Source organism: Crassostrea angulata, chromosome 2 (genome assembly GCF_025612915.1).
Source record: "Crassostrea angulata isolate pt1a10 chromosome 2, ASM2561291v2, whole genome shotgun sequence".
NCBI classification, from domain to species: domain Eukaryota; kingdom Metazoa; phylum Mollusca; class Bivalvia; order Ostreida; family Ostreidae; genus Magallana; species Magallana angulata.
This window is the reverse complement of record NC_069112.1, coordinates 73,898,625-73,912,687: the sequence shown is the minus strand read 5'-3', so window position 1 is coordinate 73,912,687 and position 14,063 is coordinate 73,898,625. Positions and strand designations below refer to the sequence as shown.

Below are 14,063 nucleotides of genomic sequence, written 5' to 3'. Positions count from 1 at the left end.
CAAAAAACAATTAAATTGTTCATACTATTTCAAATCTGACTATTTTCACGGTATTTATAAATACGTTTCTTTCAGAAAACAATGGTACAGCATACTGTACACCGAATTTATTTATTATTTTCAAGATCTACCTCTTGTCAGCGGTGATTATTTGTGCTTAGGTCCAAACGTTGTTTCACTTTCGGTTTGCCAGAGTTACTGCATAGGAGAGTTGATTAAAATCAACTCCCAAAATCTAGATCACATTATTTTCTCAGCCTTTTATTTAAATTGATGTCAAATTTAATGTAGGTTTGCAGATTATTGTCCATTTTTTATACAATATTAATGAAATGAATTAATTAAAAGGCGGATCAAACTTTGCAAAATAAATTTGAGATGCATCAGGACATTGTACTTATAATTTTGTTCGTTGGCTTTGGATACGTTTTCCGAACGACCACGCTGTTAAACATAAATTGCACTCTAAGTATCAGGCTTTCTGTTCATCGGAAATATATATCCGAGTTCCATTTTATTGTTGTAACGATTTGAAGTCGACAAAGACGTGACCAAAAAACTCTGAATTAAACAAGGTGGAATAATTGCTGTATACATGTATAGAGTTAATTACCTGGTCGGGGGGGGGGGGGGTGTTACTTGTTGGGAGAAGTTGATAATGGTTCATTATGTGAAGTTCAGGCTGCTCTTAACAAACACTTACATTGCATATTTTTATCTAATATCAAATGTATTTATAACACACTCAGTAATGAATACAAGGTTTTTACATGTGCGATAAAGCTAACTTTATAATAACTGCACATCCTCAAGGGCTGATAGAGATTCTGTAAGGCTGAAGGGCAGACGGGCATGCACCGTTTTTTGAAACTCCTTTTATTATTTCAACTTCAGAATTTGGTGGAAATTTTAAATCAATGATCCATACCTCACAAAACAATGTCTGACCTAATTCAAGCGTTATTATATTTTCATGGAATTTAGGACAAGTACATGCATTAGATATGTATATACTAAGTATGAAATAAATAAAATAAGACAATAAAATTATATTTGACATCCAGAGTTAACTCTTAGGTTACCAGATATGGATCATGCAGTTAAGTTGATTGTCATATTGGTAAAGAAACATATTTTTCAAAAGTCGAGAAAAGACATAATGCTATGTTTGGCAACGGTAATGTTCTACTTGCAAACCTGATGTTATATTGAAAAAGAACTGTTTCTTACAGAAGACTTTAAAAAATGATGGTCATCATAAATTTGTAGTTTTTTCTATAAATATTTAATTCACGTAATACATATGTTGTGGTTTTCTTCTTATTCCTGGGTAAATGTATCGTATACTGGGTGTATCTATGTAGGTAGGTGTATATTAATAATACATGATACCGATTTCTTGTGTGTGAGAGTCTGTAAAAAAAGTGGTATTTTATCTGTTAAAAAATGTTAAAAATAAAGTAAATAAATAGGAAAACAAGTGAAAAGCTGTCAATATGACAGTAAACCAGGTTTTCTTTAATGTGAACTGTATCCATATCCATTTTTCCCTGAATTGATAAACACTACCTACTGTATCCAATGAAATCGACTACCCTTTATGCAATATTTTGCCAGAAAATGACAGAGTTCAAAAGCTGGCATTTTTTATATAAATTATCAGAAACAAAATCATAGCAATATGCACACCTCTTCTATATCTACAATTGATCTGCAAAAGAACAACTTCCTATCTTGAAAATTTAAGGAGGAGTTATCCGTAAAATAAGGGTACCCTGTATGGAATATTTTAAATTGCCAAGAAATGACTAAGTTTAAAAGCCGGTATTTTTTTCAATAATTATCAGATATCAATATCATAGCAATACGCACACTTCTAATATCTGTACAATTATTCTGCAAAAGAACAACTTCCTATCTTGAAAACTGTAGGAGAAATTATCCGTACAATGAGGGTACCCTTTTGGCAGCCGCCAACCCGCCCGCGCGCCATTTTCACAATTTCAATAACCGGATTATTATTGGAAAACCCGGTTAAAAAATATTGTATAACACCAACCATTTTCCATATTACACCCTGCATCAGCCCACGACTAAATTATCGCCTTGGGTCTTTGGCTCTCTGGCTAATATTTGTGGTGTCTAAGGATAGTATTGGGTGTGATGAGGAGAAAAGTTTCCATTACACAAGCGATACATCCAGTTAAGGAAGTCTAACTGTTGAAAGAACGCTTGTTTTCGTCATTTAATATGTGTTTATTTATCCACACAATTACCAGTTTTACACAAGTCTCCTTTAAAACCAACATCACATCCAGTTAAACAAGTCCCATTGTTGATGGAGCACTGGTTAACGTCACGGCAGTTTCCACATGCTACTTTGCAGCCAGCACCATACGTTCCTCCTTCACAAACTATCGAAACAAAACAATTTCTTATGGGATATAATCAAACATGATGTATTAATTTTTACTTTATTGTATTCTGATCAAGGCTGAAAAACAACTAAAGAGAGAAATAACACTATGTTGTAGCTGCATGTTCATTAGTATTAAATAACTATATGTATGACAACTGAAAATCATTTACCCATCGAGCCAGAAATCTGCAAATTTACCCATTTCACATTGGTGACCTTTGTACCCAGGTTTACAGCCCTGACAGGTGCCCGTCTCTATGTGACAGTACTGACAGTTAACGTCTGAACAGGGAACAGAACAGTTGGACCCAAAATATCCGGTAGCGGGACATCCTTCAATTTGTACAATGGTAATATGATCATATGTAAAATGACATTTTTCACTTCAAAGTAACTATTCGTGAGTTACATAATGGTAATTAAATGATGCATATTATAATGCATACGCATCATGAACTTACTATTTATTTTGATATTGTTCATTTCAATCTCTTATGTAGCATTGTGAGGAGGCACCATAAACAAAAAATTATTATTGTTTAATGTGCAACTATGATGTTTAAACTAATGGTTATTGTTCTGTGGGGAAAAACAACTGTAAATATATCAGAAACACAATATGTAGATATCATACTAAAGTCAGTCAGCTTTAATGATTTTGGCAAATCACCGTCACTCTCATTTTATTTACATTTTCATTTAAAGAATGAAGAACTCTCACCATACACCTCCACTTCACAGAGGTCATTGGCAACACTGTCAGAGTAACCGTCAGGGTAGGTAACTCCTGGTAGTCTCTCGTTATAGTAGATGATGTACTGTCCATGTACAGGACAGGTGGTGGTGAAGACAGAAGGTAAGGTGTCTAGTGTAAAGTTGTCGTCTTTGTAACACAGTGTTCCCTGTAGTCTGTCTGTTGTGTTGGAGACGTACACAGAGAATCCAAGAAAGCTTTTAATGTTCCTATTATAAGGACCTTCAAGAACAATTTAACACAATTAATTTAGATGGAATAACATATGTTGCTGAATAAAAACATAAGGATAAATGATTCTCGACACGGTCTATACACAAGTATGGTTGACACACAATATATGCACAAATGAAGTGGGCATGTAGATATAATTCATGTCGATTAAATATCGGTGATGCCTTTTTAAAGCATGTAACGATGTTTTACAACAGAGCATACACGTTTTATGCAGTTAATTATATTGTTAAAAGGATCAACAATGAAACAAAAAAAAAATCCTAAATACTTAAAAAAAAGATTTGTAAGGGTATCCATACTAATAATACAAAATCACTTCATGCCCCTACCACCTACTGTAGATAGCAATAGCAATACTACATTCTATTCATTGTATCCTTGACAACTCTGTCTGGTTTAAAAGTGTGTTGTCACCTAAACCTAAGCAGCTTTAGTGAATACCTGAACGTATGCATGAAGAATACACGATTATTATAGTTGTCGACTTAAAATTGAACGCATTTTTCTACTGAAGCTTTCTTTATCGTGCCAATATACCGACCGCGACGCATGTCCTTATGTTACGACACAAGGACACGACTAGTCTCTAGATCTGTAATTAATTGTTTCGTTACTTTATGCAGCAATGAGTTTCGTATAATTTGTTTATAACAATTCTTGTTAAAAATGTTGCTATTAAACGATATTTCCATAACTATTAAAGTGGCTTAAACGATTTGACTTAAAAATTAATAAAGTGCGTCCTCTTTCCAAGTCAAAGAAGTGTAAAAAGTTGGATATTTTTTACTGTGACGGTTATCTTTAAATCTTCACATCAACAAAAGTTATGCTCCCAGAAATGATTTAGAGAATCGTCTGAACGAATATAAGATTTCAATTTCTCTGATAATTTTGTTATAAGTCCGACCAGAGGTTGGGAGGGAGGGAGGGGGGGGGGGGCGTCATCATGTCAGGCTAAACTAACGTCGTTATCAAATAAAGGCAATTTGGAATTAAAGTGAACTTTTATATAAACATAAGACTATTTTGCATTAAAAAAAAGTTCTTACCAAGAAGATGCCAATATAGCGCTGTCTTTTCGTTGTTTATCATCCTGATAAATACATCAACACTGACAAACATGTTATATTGTTTGGGTTTCTGATGATATACGGGACAAGACCCCTAAACTGTCTCATTATAAATAATAACACCGAAATATACGTTTAACAAAACCTTATCAATAACGAGAATCAGTAATCGTGACTATACCCCATGGTTGATTGCGCGTGAAGAAGTAGATGGTGATGTGGTGGATGCTGTGGATGGTGGTCAGGTTCACCCACCAGGTGGCGGTTTGTCTGTCCAGTGATACAGCACATTGACCTCCCAATATACTCAGGTCTGATTTATGTCCGTCTACAGCGTTACTGGCGTCCCCTTTGTCGTAATCTCCGTTATCAACGTATGGGTACTGTTGGTATGCTGGTTTGTTGAGGGCGACATTAACTTTGAAGATAAACACACATGTTCTTACAACATTACTATCGTGATGATGTCAACTCGTGATTCTAATAGCTTATAATACATGTATGCATGTATTGAACATTCAAATGCAGTTGTTAAAACGATTTGAAAGTATCAATTTTCTCTAGCAAAGCCTATAAATATATAAAATCCTAATGTAGTTCAAGCGATAAAAGAACCTAAGTAACCAGTGTTATAAATATTATGAATAAAAATTTCATATCTGATAGAATAACATTGAAGTTTAAAAAAAGAAATTCCTATGGATATATTGATGCTAAATGAGTTTGTTTTAATGTAAATTGTGTATACTGTGTATATATCTATATTTTATACAATTAACTTTTAGTGTCTCAAGATTGAAGAGTTAAAACAGTGCGTAGAAGATGAGACAGCATAAGGTTAGAGACTGGAAAAAGAAGTACCCCCCCCCCCCCCCAACGGAAAGACACGTGTACTATCGAACACATACACTAAATGAAATGCAGTTGATTAGCTGCTTTAATTTTTTTTTCTAGTTTAGTCTGTATATAATTCAAATGTAGTACAATCAGGGAAAGTACTTACACATAAAATATAAAAGTTGCAGCATTAAGGCATGAATCATGGTAGGTGCCAGCACGATAAAGAACCCTTACTTGTCATTGTGACTAACTACCGAACCATTGACCTTTTCCCGGCATCAAGTTACAGTAGAAACTTGATATTTCCTTTTTCAATATATTTCTTTGAAGTACGTTAAGCATATAGCCTTTAAAATATTTGTTGTTAATATGTAAATACTCTTTGAGTGTGGAGATTGGTTTTAGAATGTAGTATTGCTATTGTTATCTTAACAATAATTTCTGGGAAATTCACTAAACGCCCTTGTTTTTTACATTTTATTCTTTTAAATTCCATTTGATGGTTTGGTTCAATTCTTGTAAAGTATTCCAAAACAACCTCACTTGGAAAATATCATGATATTTAGAAATGTACATAAATTGGACTCACTGTATGCCTGGGATACTGTCAGCAGACACAACAACACAGTGAGGACATCGTGGGGATACCCAGAGTTTCCGGACAGGGACACCATGATGTTGTCAATCTGGTCAAACTATATAACTCTATGAGTATAGATTTGTATGCCTAACAGAAATAACAAAGCAAATAAAAAGTATACATTCGTCTGAGAAGACAGATGTAGACAGTCTGTATATGTATTTGTTTAGAAGTTTAAGTAGACGAGGGGTGTGTGTGTGGCTAGTGAAGGCGCAGACTCAATGATCACGTGACGAGGAAGTAAAACAATAACTATTTAGAGCTCAATACGCTGTTCAATGACTAGCTGTCAATCTTAATTAAAACAAGTAGACCTTTATGAGATTTTTTCTTCATTTGAAAATTTTAAGGTCGTCCATCCATAAATATCATATTTCATATCTAATAGATTGCAGGTTTGATCACTAAAACCTTATTGTGATTTTAAGGAGTTTATTAAATTATACAGATTCACCTTTGAAATCTTTTTAAAAAAAAATAATATTAATATATTTATTCTATGTTGTAGTTAACATTGAAGTCTACGGGGAAAAATGCATTAAATATATTGCTTTAGTACATGCAATTTTCTCACATTTCTCTTGGTAAAAAGTTGCAAAAGCTTTCCCTTTCTTCGAATATGCTAAAATAATTCATAGTTTACCATACATATTTTCAAAAAATGTTTTTTATATAAATTTTCCTTAAGGGCAGACATCTCTTTAAAAAAAAAAAATAAGTGCAAAAAGTTCATATAATTGACTACATACATACACGTACGCGAGTTTGGTTTATGTCAGCCTCATAATAGTTTTAAAACACGTATTTGATGCAGTATAGATTAATCAAAATTGTTAAATTTGCATTAGTTATGGATGGACTGCGTTTAAGCGATATAGTCTGAATATAATATGATATAATACACACATGTATATGTATGAAAGGTTGTTGATCTAGTCGAGTTACTGCACACGTACGTTACTCGGACTATGTCTGAATTAGTACTACCATAATGTTCACCTTACTTATTTGTTTAAGGTCACATTAAACGATACCCAGAGTATGTTGAGTAATATTCTTTGAAATCATTTAATTTCATGGGGGCCAATTTTCGTGAATTGTTGTTTTTTGTTTTGTTTTTGTTTTTGTTTTGTTTTTTGCTTATTTGTGGGAATGTAATTTTTCGTGGATGCGTCAATTTCGGTAAAAAAGACAACTCTTTCTAAATGTGCTTTCGTTGAGGATGTTAATTCGTGAGGTAGGGCTACCCACAGATACTATGAAAATTGAGCCACCATGCAATTTAATGATTTCACAGTATAGATAATTCAAAAAAATAACTTGCATTTAGGGAGGGTAACGCTGGTAAAAACAAACTGTTTTTAAGATACACACGAGTTTGCATTGTGTAAGAGTATATAGGTAGCTTCGCCAAATAAAAACGAGTTGGCCAATCACACAGTTTGTACACCAGAGGCATGTATTGTTTATACATAATGACATAACGTGCTGATCTTTAGAGCGCCAAAGTAATACATCTAACATTATATTTTAGAATGTGATGCATTATCACAAGTCCGGGACAAGCTTATAGACAAACCTGTTTCGGCTAGACCAGATGTGCTAAAATTTTCGTACCTTATGGCAGCATGCAACATGCAATTGTTGAGAAAATTGTGTTTGTTTATAAGAAAGATATACGAGGTACTCTGTCGTCTATGAGGTTCATTTTGTATAATTTTTCCCAACTTTATAACCCTTATATTTATATATGTTTACCTCTGACCATTTCTTTTTGTATATTTTAATGTTATTTTTGTCCTCATGTACCACATGTTTGAAATAGTTTTTAACGATTAAATGAACTGAACTGAACTGCAAAAGTGAAACAATTTTATTAGTGAGACTTAAAACAGTAACACATAACATGTGTAATATCGTCCTAGTATGTTTTCTTTTTCCTTACAACATATATTTTCCATCTATCGTTCTTTGCCTTTTAGCATTGTCCTCTTTTAGTTAAAGACAAAAACTCGTAACTATTACTATAAATCAATGACTGAAATATCTAAGACACAGGTGCTTGCAGGAACAATGTACACAAACCATAATTAACTGGACAAGACATGAATTTCATAATTCTTTTTAATTGATAATAAAATTCTTTTGATTCATAATTCATTTAGTAATCTTGAAAACCAGCATGTATTAAGAGTCATTCCAAGTGAAAAAGTTCTTCATAAAACATAACACAAAGGACGTGTTAACCCTCTTGTGCCCAAACCCAATTATATCATTCAGAAAATTCTGACTTTTATAAATAATACTTACACTGGATGAAAAATCAAGTTTCAGGAAAACTGAAACTACTGTATATGGAAACCTTGCTGAAACTTGAAGTTGAAGTTTCATGTATAGTTTCCGCAATGCGGAAACCATTATATCGATTCAGCAAGTATCCGTTAGGTTTCAGTCAGCAGAAACTTACGTCTAAGATTCCTGATGGTTTCCGCAATGCGGAAACTAAATTTGAATCGTGTGAATATTTGTGTAAATTATTATGGAAAGATCAATCAGTTTCAGAACATTTCCTCTAGGTTTCAGTATGCTGAAACTTTAAGTTAAGATTCCTGATGGTTTTCGCATTGTTGAAACTAAATTTGAATCATGTGAAAAGTTGTGTAAATTATTATGGAAATATCAATCAGTTTGAGAACATTTCCGCTAGGTTTCAGTATGCTGAAACTTTAAGTTAAGATTCCAAATGGTTTACGCATTGCTGAAACTATTACTAAAATTGATTTGAGTTTAATAGTGATATCATTTATTTTCAACAGGTTTAAGTTTAATTCTAGCCTAATGATAATGAATCCGTACATACTAAAATGTATAGTAAGGTTTCAGCGTGACTGAAACTATATGTAAACATGTAACTATCTTCAAATGTGGCAAATAAGGCAATTAAGAACCTTACTAAGTAATTAATTGAATTTGAAAATAAAAACTGATGTCTGATCTTGTTTAATGCATATGATGAAATCATTAATCTTAGGTACTCGGGCACGTGTATACATGTGTATACATTGTTTGTCCAGGTGACCTCCTCTGTGATTTTCCTGTATATTCTGTGTGGATTGCAGGATTTTTTCTGTCAGGAGTGAACAAAAGACTGTTACGTAACATATACACAGTACGACGCGTGAGTTTATAAATGGAGCCCGGCGGGAATTTTTTTCAATTTGTGTGTACCTGAGTTAGTAAAACTGATAAGTAAATTATAATTATTTAGTAAAATAAATTAATATACTTATTTTGTAAAACTCCTTCTCAAATCATTTAGTTATCATTTGAATGAACCATGAGGTACAGTAACTAATTAAGCAAACAAATTAAGGTAAAGTCGTTGTAAATTTTTACAAATCGTACCAAATATTCGTACAACCTGAAGTTTAGAGCTAATTCATTTCTTTTTTAATACCACGCCAACACATGTACACAGGAAGTTTTTTAAAAAAATTCTACAGTTGATAATTATTATAACAAGTAAAACCCACTTGGAGTTTGAGTCTAATATAATAATTGTTTAATTATTTACATGCATTTCAGACTTTACTACATGTATGACTGTATCATGATTTACTGGCGTCGGAAGCAAATTGAAAGTGGGGGGGGGGGCTAGACTACTCCTCAGAAATATTGAGGAAAACCCTTAAAAAACCCTAATTCCCCAAATCATGAAAATCCTAATCCGTGTCGGGGGGGGGGGGGGGGGTGGGGGTGCTTAGTGCAAAGTTCATGAAACATAAACATGTTTCTGTTATAAGATATAATAAGAATTATTTATAATTTTACTGAAGTTATACGTTATATTACAAAATCAGTTTAAAATCCAGCACTAGCCATGTGGTGCACGTGATTTTAATCCCATTTTTAAAATTTGATTATACATTCGTATACATTTGATGTAGAAAGTATACCAAATAATTAAAATTATATTTTGTTTATATATCAGTCCGACGTGTACGTCTTACTTCCCGGCTTGTTTAACGCGTTTGTATTTTAATTTCATAAGTATTCTTAACGTACTGTTCATCGCATGACCAATCAGTGCACATGTGTAACTGTAAAATAATTGCCATCAATTCATCGTAGTTGTAAATTCACCGTACGGGTGAACGCTGTTAACCGGACCCCGTTAATTGATCGGCATCTAATTATATTTGTGATTTCTGTGTGTTCATGCAGAACCTGCTCTGTGATGAACATAATATTTTCACACCTCTATATTTTGAATAAGAATATGACCGTGCTTAGAATCGCGGTGAAAATTGGACAAGTCAAGACTAACTTGTCAGTAAACTATATATGGCTCTATCATATTTAGTTTGGCAAAATCATCAGTACATGTAAATATAATATAGTTAAAGACAAAATCTGATACACATGTCTCATTAAGGTAGTCCATCCATAACTATCATATTTCATATCTAATAGATTGCAAGTTTGATCACTAAAATCTTAGTGTGATTTTAAGGAGTTTATTAAATAATAAAGTTTCACCTTTGAAATCTTTCAAAAAAAATTAATTTTAATAAATTTATCATATGTTGAAGTAAACATTGAAGTCTATGGGAAAAATGCATTTTAAAATCTTAGTGTGATTTTAAGGAGTTTATTAAATAATAAAGTTTCACCTTTGAAATCTTTAAAACAAAATTAATTTTAATAAATTTATGATATGTTGAAGTTAACATTGAAGTCTATGGGAAAAATGCATTTTTAAATATATTTCTTTATACAAGTATTTTTCTCACATTTCTCTTGGTAAAGAGTTGCAAAAGCTTTCTCCATCTTCGAATATGCTAGAATAATTCATAGTTTACCATACATATTTTAAGAAAATGATTTTTTTAATTTTCCCTAAGGGAAGACAACTCTTTGAAAAAGTCTAAAGTGCAAAAAGTTCATTTAATTGACTACATACATACACCCACGTTTGGTTTATGTCAGCCTCATAATTGCTTCAAAATATGTATTTGATGTAGTTTATATCAATCAAAATCGTTAAATTCACTTTAGTTATGGATGGACTACCTTAAAACTTGTTTAATTTCATTAGACATTTGTAAACAAACGGTCGGCCATTTTTTTTTGGTTATTCACGTGTTACAAATACAATTGTAACAAACACACGCCAATTACTTTGTCGTATTTAACCAGGAAATACTGACTCCGACAGTTCTTATTTAAAATAAATGTATACATGTAAAAGTATACTATTCGGTAAAAAATGATAATTTTGATTAAACATTATTCGTTTTAAACTATCCCAAGATGCACTTTTCCAAGATTTAGCGGGTTCTGATTGGTCAGTATTGGCGCACTTTATGATTCCGAGCGAAGGTTAAAATGGACAAGAAGGTGCTGTTGTAAAATGGAGAATTGAGAAGCATTAATAGCCTCTACAACAAGGACATAATGCAGGAACGAAGAACTCATGTCAAGGTAACTTAATTCACAATATAGATACTCCCAATAACATTTTCAAGGCTCTAATTTATCTCTCATTTGTAAACGAGATCTCGCGCCATCAAATCAAGATTGCGTCATTTTTTCAAACTTGGTTCGGCGTTTTAACTTTTATTACAGTATCTCTTTTAAATATACGTTTTGACCAAGTTAACCATTAACCAACTTTATATGCATGATAATCAAGATTATCCAGAGTATACACATATATAATTATATAAACGTCCCTAATATATGAATGCTTGGTTGGTAAACAAGACGAACAATGAATCTTTCGCACATTATACAATTTACAAACTCTAAATGTAACGATAAAAATTTATTAATTAAATCCGGAAAATGAAATCTTTCACGTTTTTCTTTTTCAGCATTGACAGCATACAAAGTCAATGTTTCCGGTGATTAGTTGCATCCTCTGTTCGGTGATTCGGGTGAATGTTTTGACCAGCTGGACGATGTTAACGCAAGGTATTGCTTTGAAATTGATTATTTTCACCATTAAATTAGGGGGGGGGTGAAACACACTGTTGATAAGTTTTTCCATTGTTGATAAGTTTTTCCATTGTTCAAAAAACAATAATTGAATCAAAATGAAAATAACATAGCTTCAAACATAAAATGAAACATTTTAGACCAGATACTACTGTAGTCATTATATGACATAGTTTAAACAGCAACTGGCAACTGCATAGTAGCTTCTGTATTCAGAATTTTTTTCAGAATGCTTTTATTACATGTTAGGCTGAATGACTTATGTTTATTGTTTAAAAATCTAAATGAAACTTTATTATTCATGTTTAAGATAAATAGAACAGACATAAAGTACAACCCAGTGAAAGGAACAAGTTCATCGTGTAATGATGGTGTTATTGTAGATAAAGACAACAACTCCAACGTAGGGTTCTCTATTATGACTATATATTATATCATAAGCTCTAAAATATTTAACAATACATGTATCACAATAAGTAATTTATCAATATCTCATCATCATAAAAATAAAATAGATCACACATAATATATCATTGCATTGTATAAGAATCAAAACATCCATTTCATGATTTTGCCAAGCACAGTTTACAAGCAAGAGTTATTCCCCTTATCACAGTGCTAACTGATATATAAAGAGTTCAATAATATTTATCCTGTGTAAATGATTATGTAGATAGTTATTAATGTTTAATAAATAAAACATATTAAACTCAACTTAGGCAATAAGTATCAAATCTGATATTTATATATATATGCATACCTATGTGTGACACAAAGCCTAATTGATCTGCATCTGCATGATCCTTCTATATTCTTCAGGTATGGAATCTATATACATATAGAAATACTCTTAAAACTACATTTAGGTTATCTAGCTTAAGATTGTTAAAATAACAGTTATCAAATAATGAGTATTGCTCAAATACTAAGTTTTCACTCATGATAATTTACATTTAAATAGATTTACATTTCACTATATATCATTTACTTATCTAGCAAATATAATATACTTTATTAATAAGCAGTAATCTTAATAGCATAAAATATAAAACAATTACTTACAGTCTATAGATTTCTTCTTGGTCTTAAGATAAATACATCTGGTCAGTATGAAGATCAGATCAAAAAGGACAAAGCAAAGAGAGGGAATTTAAAGGACCAATGAAATTGAGAATTCAAAAAAAGAATTGACCATGTGATATATAATTAACTAAAACAGGTTTACACTGACCATAATGACCATTGTGATGTCATACTATATAAATAACTATGTAGCTATTTACATACTGTTAGGTTGTACATAAAGTTGTTTATATTGACAACTTTTATAGTAAATACTGTAAACTTATAATTTATAGAACTATTAATTAATAATTTCATGATAATGAAATTATGACTTAATTAATATGAAATATCACCCTATCACAATCGCAAGAAGAAGAATTTTAAAGCTACCACTGTCCAGAACTACTAAGTCTGCTGTAGCCATGATGTGATCATATGAGTGCTTCACCGGTCTGGACAATGCTCGAAAGTCCCCCAAAAAGGCCTATTTCCATAAACTACGACTCGGGTTACATCAACAACAGCCAAGGACACTGCTTATTGATTCGAATGGACACATCTCTACGACCCGACTAAACCTCTGCAGAACAAAACTTTTTAACTGTAAAGTATTCTCATTTCAAAAAACCTATAAACTATAAAAGTACTTTTTTTATATGATCAAATACCAGTATATTACAATGTCTGTCTGTAAGCTAGAATCTTAGAAAATCACATGGTTTTGACTTATTAAATGATTGATTAGACCTTGCAGATATTAACTTTCATTTTCTTAAATAATTTGTTATATTTGCAAATATTGCATAAAATATTAGACTCTATGTAACATATATCCTCACACTTCCAAGTTGATAAGTGTTAACTACTTTTTTTTCCATTTTCTTTGTTTAAACATTTATTGATAACTTTTTAGGTTTTATTTGCAGCAATATATGAAAAATTAAGAAACCAATCTTAAATGTAAAAACACTGCACTAGGAGATGAATGCATGGGTCATAGAAATGATAAAATACACCAAACAATATTCAATTATGTCG

At 31.9% G+C, this 14,063-nt stretch overlaps 1 protein-coding gene and 1 long non-coding RNA gene across 2 annotated transcripts in view; one reads left to right on the top strand and one right to left on the bottom strand.

Moving 5' to 3' along the window:
- Positions 1–14,063, bottom strand: part of LOC128172165 (multiple epidermal growth factor-like domains protein 11) — a 127,156-nt gene that overhangs the window by 1,710 nt on the left and 111,383 nt on the right. The window lies entirely within an intron of this gene.
- LOC128172193 (uncharacterized) lies at positions 11,249–12,353 on the top strand. The gene is made up of 3 exons (XR_008242211.1): positions 11,249–11,444; positions 11,837–11,936; positions 12,271–12,353. It is a non-coding gene; the product is annotated as an uncharacterized LOC128172193 (long non-coding RNA).